Raw genomic sequence first — 11,904 nt, forward strand, 5'->3', positions numbered from 1 at the left:
TCCTACATCCGCAGAATGTCACAGTTTGGGGATGATGGCTGAAGTACCCTCAATCAAAGCCCATACAGTTGGAAAAAGTGACAATGAGGCCTGTACAGGCAGAATCTCTTCATTCTCCTCCTCTTCCTCCTTGGCAGATCTTCACCTGCTGTTCTTGTGAACTTGCAGGCGAAGTCGAAATTGATGTCCCTTTTCTGTGTTGTCTTCGCAGTTGGACCAAGGCCTCAAGTAGTCATCTCCTCTGCACCTTGACCTCTTTCCACCTATCACATTTCCAACGCCCCTCCTCCAAGTCCCTCCTCCCTACCTTTTATCTTCTCCTGCTGAACACTCTCTGCTCATTCCTGAAGAAGGGCCTGTGCCCGAAACGTCGAATCTCCTGTTCCCTGGATGCTGCCTGACCTGCTGTGCTGTTCCAGCAATAAAGTTTCAACTTTGATCTCCAGCATCTGCAGACCTCACTTTCTCCTCAAGCAGTCAAGCTAATGCAACTCCTTGTGAGATGGCATGAGCAGATACTCTATGGGAATGTCTGAAATATCACAATAATCACAGAAGTCCATGAGCCCTCTCGTCCATCATAATGGTGCCGCATGTTATTCCCTCACACATTGTGAAATGGAGGCTTAGCAAGGCAGTCATTGTTAGGCCTCCATAAAGACCTCTGAGTTATGTGACCTTCTCAAATTGTACAATGTTTCCATGATGCATTGGGTCTGGATTTCTGCTAGTAAGCCACAATGATAGCATTCTAAACCCCCCCAAAAAGTGTTTCTTCCACATTACAGAGCATGTCCTTGCATTCTTACAGTTCAGTGGCAGCTGCAAAGCACAGTCCTCCAGTGGTAGCTTCAGAACGTGAGATGGACACCACATTCCACTTATGTTTTATTCTCATTTAAGTTGTTTCACTGACATGACAAGGAGGCAATTAGTGTACACATTATAATGATCAAAATTTCCTGAGGTCATAATTTTTAATGTGCATTCTTGGACAATGAAAGACCTGCCAAAGGCATTCAATTTGGTGCTAGATGGGGGGCTTTACTGTTTGAGTGGTCCTCACAGGATGCAAGAATCTGTGATTTCTCCAATATAGACCAAGGCCTCAAATTCCTTGTTGTTGTCCACCCCCCCCAAAGACGAAACTTATTCTGTCCATTTTGCATGAGTTGACATGACAGCCATTTTGTGTAGCTATTGCATAGTTAACTTGCAATTCAAATTGCAAGGTTCCAACTTCACTTCAGTGAGAGTGATTTGTAGACACTCCCTGTGAATTATGAATTTATCTGATCCTTTATAATCCCCTTTGTGATGCTGTCTCTTTTGGGCCTTATGACTATTTAAGCTCTCCCATTTCAATAAGTCCATTTATATAACTATTAATGTGTCTAATTTACTATCAAATCCATAATTCTGGGAAGTCTCACCTCCTTGGTGGTGCTGTGCCCTCTGCATGTAGGGGCCAGACTTAATGTGACCTAATTGAAATCCACATCCAGAGCTCCATTTCCCACTGCTCACTGTGCGGTTGCACCACTATCTCCAATTTCCCTCTATCGCTGTCAGCAACCCAATATAATGTCTCCGTGGATTGCCCTGTTGTGAGCCACTGAACCATTATTGACCAAATCTGTAGACGGTACAAGATGGCAGCAGAGTAACAGGGCTATGTGTGGGCTCTCGTCCAAGGCCCACCTGCTCCTATCTGCTTTGTTTCTTTTGCTTCTGCTCTTTTCTTTCACTTTATTTTCCTTTTGGTCTTTTTGATTTTCTTTTTTGTAGCAGGTCGATAGGCAGCGGCAGCAAGAGTGGGCTGCATGCAGAGTGGCAGATGTGGCTTCTCCCAGCAATTAGGGGCAGTGGCAGTGAAGATGTTCTCCTGGTGATCAAGGCAACAGCAGTGAGAATGTACTCCTGGTGATAGGAGGCAGGTGCCAGACTAGCACTTCCTCTTACCTGGCATTCAGGGGCAGCGGCAGTAAAGCTTCTCCAGAGTTCAGGGACAGTGGCACCTGTGGCAGCAGACTCTTCAAGATGGTGGCACCAGAAAGGCAACACCTGCAGCTGAAGCGGGACCCGTGGCCCAGCAGCAACCTAGCCTGGCAGCGGAGCCAGGGGTGAGTGTGGAATCAGCAGTGTCAGGGAAGTGGGCCTAGAGGTGAAGGGATAGCACCTAAAGTGGGGCAACTCCTACATTGGTGGATGTGACACAGGGGGCTGCAAGGCGGTGGAGATCTCCCTTGTGGCTAGGTGCTGGCATGGACTGGATCAGAAAGACCGATATTCAGAACTTTTTATTTCTTTATTTTCCTAATTTATTCCTATGACCTGTAATTCTGGATTATTTATTTCTTTACTTTTCTAATTTTTTTCGGTTTCTTAAGAATTTCATCTTATGTGTCTGTACCTAGGTACCTTTGTATCTAAAGTGGCGTTGTAATGCAGCGACTGTAAACTTTTCACAGTACTCATTTGAGTACATGTGACAATAAAACTAATTCAATTCAATTCAGACTGACCATGGCCCACCTTCCAGCCAATCTTAGCAAGATAGCCATGACTGATCATAAACCAGGCCCTACTCCGATGTCTTCACAGCACTCCAGCTGACCTACCTGTAACCACTGGACTGACTGTAGCTGGCCGACAGGACTGACCATAGCCCAATTTCTGAGAGTGCAAAGGCAGGGATCCCTGGACTTTTCAGGAACCAAGAGCCTGAATGACCATTTCCAATTCCCTAGCTTGAAATCGAATGAACCCCTTTTTCTGATTGTGGCAATGCACCCTGATTTTGTACTTCACTTCACTGAATGTTGCTCCTCTTTGATTTGTACACATGAAAATTTGTTTAAAAACATGCAATTTGTTGAAAAAAAAATTCACTAGTAAGATATGGGTGTCCCTGGTTTGGCCAGCATTTATAGTTTGCTCAGTTACTTTAAAAACTTGGCGGTTAGCTGCCTTCTTGAACCACTGCAGTCCATGTGTTGTAGATAGGCCCAGAATGCCAAATAAACTGCTGGCACATGTTGTACGTGCAATATTGACATGGCACAATGCCACATAGTGACATGTCGATCATCCTTGATTTTTCAATGCTCCTCACTGTAACAAGCAGGCTGCCCCTCAATGCAAGACACAGAGGCTGGCATCCTATAAGTGAACACTAAAGCCTCTATGCACAAAGAAAGCATTATGACTCACACAGAGATTGCCAATCTATAAGTCAGTGCAAATGTCAAAGAATGTGCACTAAGAAAACAATGTGAAGTGCAAAGAAGCTGGCAGTTTCCAAGTAAGCACAAAGTGAGTGAACACTAAGAAAGTCAGTTAAGAGCCATAAGACGCATCCTGTGGAGATGCATGTGTTGTGTGTGTGGTGTGTATGTGAGTGTGCACGTGTGTCTGCAAAACGACCTGGCAAATGCACTCAAGTCATAAGTGATTGTGAGCTCCAAAGTAAAGTGGTAAAGAGCTGTAATGGAGCCTGACCTTGTCCAAGAACAGGATTGATGATGTGGTGAGGCTGGTGTTTTGCTGGTACTGACTTGCATGGCTGAAAGATCCAGGGGGATAGAATCTGTGGAGCATGTGGAAATGTTATTGTGAACAATCCACGATGATTAGAATAAGCAGCAAGCTGCAGCCTCCAGCCACACACTCTGATTTGCAAGTCAGGAAATTGGGTTTCTCAGAATATGGGAGGAACATTGGAAATGTCTTATAAGGAAGGCAAGTTGAGGCTTAAATGAGATATAAATGGTTTGTAATAAGTTCCAGTACTCATTGCTCAAAAGTGAGTTTCTGAAGTTGCCATTTCTAAGGTTTTGAGGAAAATTGGAAAAGTTTCTCTCAACATTGAGATGCTGATTTTTTTTTAATGCTATTTCCAATCTTCATCATATTACTCATGTTACAGTGGGGAGGGGGGGAGAGGGGGAGGGGAGAAGTCCACACAGTTTGTCAGGGTGACATTATTATGGATCAGATCAAATACCCTCAAAACAATATCAGACTTTTTTTTTCTTATTTTAAAGGTAAGTGCAAGGAGATGTATTCTGGATGCAATTCGAATGGCCAAACTACCAGACTTGAAACAAAATAAACATTATTTATCTATTATAATTAAAATACAGACAAAATAAAATGAAAACAAAAGAATTAGCTTAGCTATAATGTTATCAAGATGCTTAACAAAATAATAAACTACTAGTAATTAACTGTTTCAATATAGCAACAAGACATGCACACATGATTGGCAAATACAAATTCAGTAAAATAGATTCTCACATGCAATTCTAGCAGCAGGAAGAGAACCCCAGTGTTTAGCTGTAACAGAGAAAGGAATAAGAGTTTTACACCCAGCTTCAAGACCCCAGCAACTGCTACTGAAGGCGAAAACAAAAAAAAAAATCTGGTTCTATGGGAGCTTGACCCCACTCATTCTGGCTGTTTCTATTGTTCTAACGTTAAAAAAAAAGGTCTCACAAGCTGTCTACAGGCTTTGAAGTAGGCAGCTCAACCTAAACCTTTCATCATAAACAAAACTAGGACAAAATACACCTCTTAAGGCCATTGTATCATCACAATATCCACTGAGCCACTACTGACACCTTTTACCAGGGCTATGATATTATGTGGTTTAGTAGACATTAATATAAATAGGACAAAGATTCCCCACTGAAGTATATGCCATCAACGCTTGTCGGGTAGGCTGGTGAGTTTAAATCTCTTACGTCAATTTGTACTAAGAAGCTAACTAAGTAAGAGAACTGTTCACATTGACAGTTAATGTGCGTCACGATGATGTAACGTAATGCAAAAGCTCAGTTGCTGACATAAATAGTTAATGGAATAGAGAACTGAAGTTCAAAATTGCCAAGTTCTAGAATGTGAGGAATAAAGGAGTCAAACAAGTGACAGTTTAAGCAGTTGAAGGAGTACCTCTGTAAAGGCACGATGAAGGTGGGCGGATTGATGAGTATAAAATAGAAATCAGCACAACAGTGAGAGACAAAACCAAACTATTAGGAAGTGTTTTGTAATAAAGATAGACAGAAAATAGTTTGAAATTAATATAAATCAGAGTTTAGAAGGGTCATATATTACTCTGATGTTTAAATTTAATGAAAATATTTGTCAGGGCAAGTAGTAAACAAAAACGTCCTTCTTTTGTTCCAGGTGATTCTCACAGCTTAGAATTGTTTACAAGCATTTTCTTTGAATTCACTCATGGGATGTGGGTGTTGCCGCCTCAGTGAAAATAACCAGCAAAAGAGCTTTATTCATGCAGGACTTGACTGAAAACTGTGAAGGCCTTGTCACAGACAAATTATGATATGATTGGACAGATTCGCACTAGAAATCTAGAAATGAAAATGTTTCAGCTTCTATTCAGAATGGGTTTTAGTCTAAATCACAGCAAGAATTGGAAGACTACATTGTAACATAACTAAGATTTAAAAGTAAATCTATTCACATATAAAATTTCCTTTGAAAAATATAAGCACATAATCACTTCCTTCATTGCTTCAATAAATCAGCTGACATTTCTTGTTGAGCATTCTAATTTCTGAAAAAGAAATAGGTCTGAACAGAGGAAAATAAGTTAATTAATTAAGGCAGTTTAATATTGAGTTTAAAAATATTAATATCATTAATTAAAACAATTGTATTGGTTAAGGGAATTTGGTGTGGATTTAGTATTCAAATCAATCCATTCTACCCAAAGTAAAACAACTGATATCATTATGATTAAACCTTTCTGTAGGAATTGTAATGGAAACTATATAAATGATATTAGATATTTAGAAACCGATTAATCGAATAACTATATGTTTGGGGGTTAATCTAATCCCAACAATTGTTCATTCTTTTTACTAAAATCAGTAGCTGGTAAAATAGCGGGGGATATTTTGAGGCTGGGAGGATTACCTTCACAGCAATAGCGTTTTACAAAATTGCCAGCATAAAACTTAGAATGTGTAAATCCTGTTTTTCCCTAGACACTATTTCAAGTTGATAGATTAGCTTCCTCAAATATGAATTCTCTGAACCTTCAGAAAATATCTGACAAGGTCTCCCATAAAAGAATTCAAAATGCTTAAACCGCAATGCTGGAAATGAAAATGGTCAAGAAATAGAAAGAAAATAATGCATATGAAAGATGTAACATGGATTGTCAGAATGGAGCTGGAATCTAAAAATGAAAGTAGAAATGTAAATTACAAAAACAAATTACCACAGATTTTAACAAATAAACAAATAATTAGAATGGTTCAAAATAATATCCACAAAAGGCCAAAGTCGTTATCTCCTTATAGTCTGTTTTCTCAGAACAAAATTAATTTTTTTGTTGTACTTCTTTTCAAACTTTTCTTTCCCTTCCTTGTAGGCCTCCCAATACATGCATCATTTCAAGGGCGCTAAAGGTGGGTAGCTGACCAGTTTCCTGAATTGTGCCATTTACACTGTTATTAGAAATGGCTCCAACTTGACCAGGCTTTCAGTTTTCCCCTTCTAACCCTTACTCACCCTTAGGGGGTATACTTGGATGACTCAAGCAAAGCTTCAACATAGGCATCATGAGGACATACCACTGAACCATCCTTTTTTCAAGGTGGTATTCATATTTGAAATTAAAGTCAACATTTGGCTTCATGTTTTATTTCTTGGGGCACAAAGATATATTGTGATTTCAAGGCCACAAATTCATATGCATTTCCCATTAATCCATATGGATCTCAAGTTGATGATGCTGCTAAATCTTGGATATGTAATTTAGGAACTAATTACCAATAGTTTGAGTTATAAAGATAGGCTGGTTAGGCTGGGACTTTTATCACTGGAGTGTAGTAGGTTGAGGGTGACCTTACAGATGTTTATAAAATCATGAGGACCATGTGTGGTGTAAAATTATGTCCCAATACATGTGTGAATCATAATGTAACACATGTATTGGGCCAAGCAGTGGAATGTGGTGTAAAATTCCAAGCAGTGGAATGTGGTGAAACGGTTAAAAATTATGTCCCAATACATGTGTGAATCTAACCGGAATGGAGGTGTTGCTTAGTCCCGTGTGAATCTTCTTATCTGTATGTAACCAGAATGGAATGTGTTTTTTAGCCTTGCTCTGCTGTTCACATGAATGTTTATATCTGGAAAAGAGTATATCAGCTGGAAAAGTCTCCAGTTCGGTGAGTCTGCTCCGGGGTTACGTTTAACCGCCGAGCGTGGGTTGTTGGCAACCGCTCTACGAGAACTGACGGCTCCCAGTTTTGGTAACATGTAGAGTGAGTATAAGCCAGACCCGTTCTGGCGACGCTGCGGGGAATAAAATGCCCATATTCTAGCAGACTCGCCTCTTGGTCGTTTGTTCTGTGTCAGACTACTCTCCTACGAACCTGACCTTGAGAATTTTTTAAAACACCATGGACAAGGCGAATAGCGAAGGTCTTTTCCCGAGGATGGGAGAGTTCAAAACTAGAGGGCAAATTTTTAAGGTGAGAGGAGAAAGATTTAGTAAGGACATGAGGGGGCAACCTTTTACACAGACTGTGGTTTGTTCATGAAATTAACTGCCAGAGGAAGTGATGGATGCAGGCACAGTTACAATATTTAAAAGACATTTTGGTAATTACATCAATAGGACAGGTTTGGAAGGAAATGGGCAAGTGGGACTAGTCTGGTTTGGGAATCTGGTTTGTGTAGACTGGGTAGAACAAAGGGCTTGCTTCCATGCTGTGTAACTCTGACTCTATGAGTAAAGCATTGCTAAGCAGATCTTTACAACACAAATATAATTCATTTTAATACAAAACAACAGATAAAATGTAAATTAAAGTAAGGATGACATACCTGTGCTTTCAATGTTATATGTTTTGACCTTTTCTTGAGAGAACCGAACAATCTCAAATTATATTAATGCATATTTTTATTTCAGGGACCACCCACAATAACAGAGAGTGGAATAATTTGAATATTTACTGAAGAATTAGTACCACTATAGAACTTACTTAGTGCGTCAAGAAAAGTCCTGAGAACACCACACAATTTCACTGGAGTTGGGTGATGAAGAACTCACAAAAGAACTCAGATGAACCAGTGGCAACCTACTTAGGATGGTCCATTTTCAGTACAATCTTCTGCTGTCTTCCATTTGGACTCGCAGCAGTGGTTTATTCTCGTAAGGTTAGTTGCTCAGTTGCGTCAACTTTGTAAGCTTTGAGTTATTGTTGTGAATTTAAAAAGACTAAAACCTAAACATGTTTAAATTTCATGAATTCACTTCTACTTTTGCCTCAGTATTTTAATTGGAGAGGTTTTCCAAAATTACAAGAATATAATTGTGCTTGATAAAGCATCAATTGACTTTTATGGGAAAGATTTCAGTGGTGAATAAAAAGTATAAAACGTTCTGGATTTTATCCTTTAACTTCAATATTCAAGTATGTAAGAATGTGTATCTATACATTGTTCATCAAATGGTTCTGAAGGAAAAAAAAACACATGGAAGTCTAGTGAAAAGTTAGAGGAGTGGAACTAATTAAGTTTCTTTTGCTAAGATCTGGCACTGACCTAATAGGCTAAATGACCTTCTTCTGTACTGCAACTGTTCTATGATTCTATCCTAGCAATGATTGGAGTGTACTGCATACTTATGTGTTTGCTTTGAAAGTGTATCCCACAGCAGGCCAGTGACTGAACATGTCCACTGCTGAAAGTATTTATAGATTAGCATAGTTGATGTTTATGATGAGGGAAAGTGCATGTATTGGAAAGCAAGAGGCAATGGTCTCACCTTCTGCAGTTTGTCATCATATTGAGATAGAAAGATAAGGATGAGCTAGGTGTTGAGAAGAGAGTAGCAGATAGTAACATGCCATCTTCTTCAATATTCTCAGTGATGCCAGATGTCAGACATTATCACAGCTAGCCCTGTGAAGTGGAGAATCAACTCCTCCACCTCATGGTAGTGTTGGAGTGTGAGTGATTATGTGAACGGTGTTTGAGCTAAATAGATATAGGGAAGACATTTGGAAGCATTGAGAGTTGCATTTACATTCAGCTTCATTGCGATCTGTGTGATGATGAAGTGCAGTTTATGAATATACCGAACTGGTTCTGAAAACCAGAGATTGCTGCATTTCTAACAATTTTTGTTCATCCCCAATTGCTGCTGGAACTGAACCATTTGCTAAGCTATTTCAGAGTAGACAAGCAGAAGGCTGGAGGAACACAGTAAGTCAGGCAGCATCAGGAGGTGGAGAATTCAACATTTCAGGTATAACCTTCTTCAGGAATCTCCACCCTCCTGCTTATCTACTTTGGATTCCAGCATCTGCAGTCTTATTGTCTCAACCTGTTTCAGAGGGCATTGCTGTGGTTTGGGGGTCTCGTGTGGGCCAGACAGGATAAAGATTATTGATCCAGTTGTACTTTTAAAACAAGCAAAGATAGTCATCCATACTGAGACTAGGTTTATATTCCAAATTTCTGAACTGACTTTAAATTCCATTTAGGCCCCCAGACCATTAGCCCAAGCCTCCGAATTGCTAGTCAGGAAGATTACCATGACACCTGTATCACCACCTTGGCTACAAATTGATAAATTATGGTCTTTCAATTTAAAAAAAAGCAACACACTGATGCTCATAATAGCTCAAAAATAAGTATTGCCTTTTCTTTCAAATTATTTAGCTTTAGGAAATAGTGTGGTCTGTTTCCCAGGAACATACATGATTTATGGGCACTTGCTTCACTTGCAGAAGGCTGCCAGTCTCTGTCTACTTAACATTGCTTTCTTAGCATCAATCGTCTTCAGTGCTCAGTTAATGGCTGATAGCCACAGTGGCGTGCAATACTTTTGAGCAAAGAGTGAGGAGCAGATAGCTTGGGATAGTGGAGAGAACTGAAAGATCAATCTATCAGTCAAATAGGGGTGGAATTACACTGTGCAGCCTGTGTTATGTCAGTGTCAGATCTCCAGCATGTGCTTGCAGCTAACACAGCAAATGCACTGCATGTGCTTCATGCAAATGGCCATGTGTGAAAGCCAAAGGGGAACAGTCCAATTAAAAGCAAGAACTACAGCTAAGGGGCTGTCAAGTGGTTTGGTTATGATCAGCCAACACATGGTTCTACAAGGATTCCTTGCCCTCACAACTTAAGGAATCAACCATGGCCGCTGCTTCAGGTCAAGTGAAAGCTGTCTGAAGATACATCGTCCAGGGGTGGTGTAGGCAAGTTATTCCTGCAATAAGACAAAGGGAGTAATTGAGTAGGATGGAAGTGGATAGAAGTGCAGTTGTAGTGATGCAAGTGCAGGAGAGATTGTCAAGCATTCCCAATGAGTGAATAGGAAGTGCAGAGAGCAGAAGGATAAGCAAAAGCAAAATAATGTGGATACTGGAAATCTGAAATGAATGCATAGAATACTGGAGAAAATCAGAATTTTCTGGCACATCTGGCAGAATTTGTGTAAAGAGAGAAACAGAATTAATGGTGCAAGTCCAGTGTGACTCTTCTTCAGAATTCCAGAACCTTAGAAAGAGTAAGAAGCTTGGGATGATGATGCGGGTGAGAGCTATTGATTGGATGTGACGCATTCAATAGTGAGAGGTTAGTCCCTGAGCTTTGGTGAGAAGTGTAGTGGCAGAGTTAGAGTAAAGTGGTGGCTTTTTGAATAAGTTGTGGCTGTTTGAATGTGAGATAGCAGAGAGTGCAGAAGATCATTAACCTTCTTCCTGCACAGCGGTCTAGACCTTTTTGTCTGTGGTTGAAGAATGAGGATGTGACTGTGAATGAGGCAGACATTGGGATCCATTAGAGAACCCTCAGCCAATGCACTTGTCCAATAAGTACAAGGTTCTTACTACTACTGTAGACAGCCTGAAGGGAGAATGAGCAAACTGATTAAAACTCCATGGTACAGAGCACCACTCAAGTGGGCACAGAAGAGAGAAATGAAGTGGTAATAGGGGATAGCATGCTTAGGCTAACAGTTACTGTTTTCTGTAGCAAAGTTAGAGTTCCAAAGGTTTTGTTACCTACCTGGTGCCAGAGTTAAGGACATTTCGACTCTATTCAAGTACAGACAAAGTAGTGAATAAAATCCCCATTAATTCAGCACTAACTTTGTGGGCAGCTTATGTTTTAAACCAAAGGATGAAACATCCCCTTTTTATTCTTGGCTAGATAAAACACAATTCTTTTATGCTATTCTTTTGTAAATGTTCAGCCTGTAAACTGGCCTTTACAATGGCTTCCAATAACACCGTTCTGCATCAGATAGACCTTATAGCTAGGTAGAAATGCTAATTAGCTAGCCCTGAGAGCCTGACTCTCTTTTACCTTGGAACTAAATGAACAGTTTGAAGGGGTGGCACGATGGCTCAATGATTAGCACTGCTGCCTCATAGCACCAGGAACCTGGGTTTGATTTCAGTCTTGGGTGATTGTGTGTAGAGTTTGTACATTCTCCTTGTGTCTTCGTGCGTTTCCTGTGGATGTTCTGGTTTCCTCCCACAGTCAAAAGATGTGCAGGTTGGCTGAATTGATCATGCTAAATTGCCCATAGTTTCCAGGTTGTGCAAGCTAGGTGGATTAACCAAGGGAAATGTGGGGGGGATCCAAGATGGCGGCGACCCAGTAAGACTGAGTCTATAGTGCTCCTCCCAAGACTTGGGCACAGTGGGTCACCTACCCCCTACCAAGCTCACCAAATCATTTATAAATCATTTACAATAGTTTAGTAACTGAATTAGTGGTGTAATATTATATTTAAGCAACTCTATCCTAAGTTAAAATGACTAAAGGGAAAGGAGCCCGAGGCTCTCAGCAAGCAGGAACCCCTCCCCCACACTCTCCAGCTGCAGCAGAGGCGCCCACAGCCGC

The sequence above is a fragment of the Chiloscyllium plagiosum genome, chromosome 35, assembly GCF_004010195.1.
Source record: "Chiloscyllium plagiosum isolate BGI_BamShark_2017 chromosome 35, ASM401019v2, whole genome shotgun sequence".
Classification (NCBI taxonomy): Eukaryota; Metazoa; Chordata; class Chondrichthyes; order Orectolobiformes; family Hemiscylliidae; genus Chiloscyllium; species Chiloscyllium plagiosum.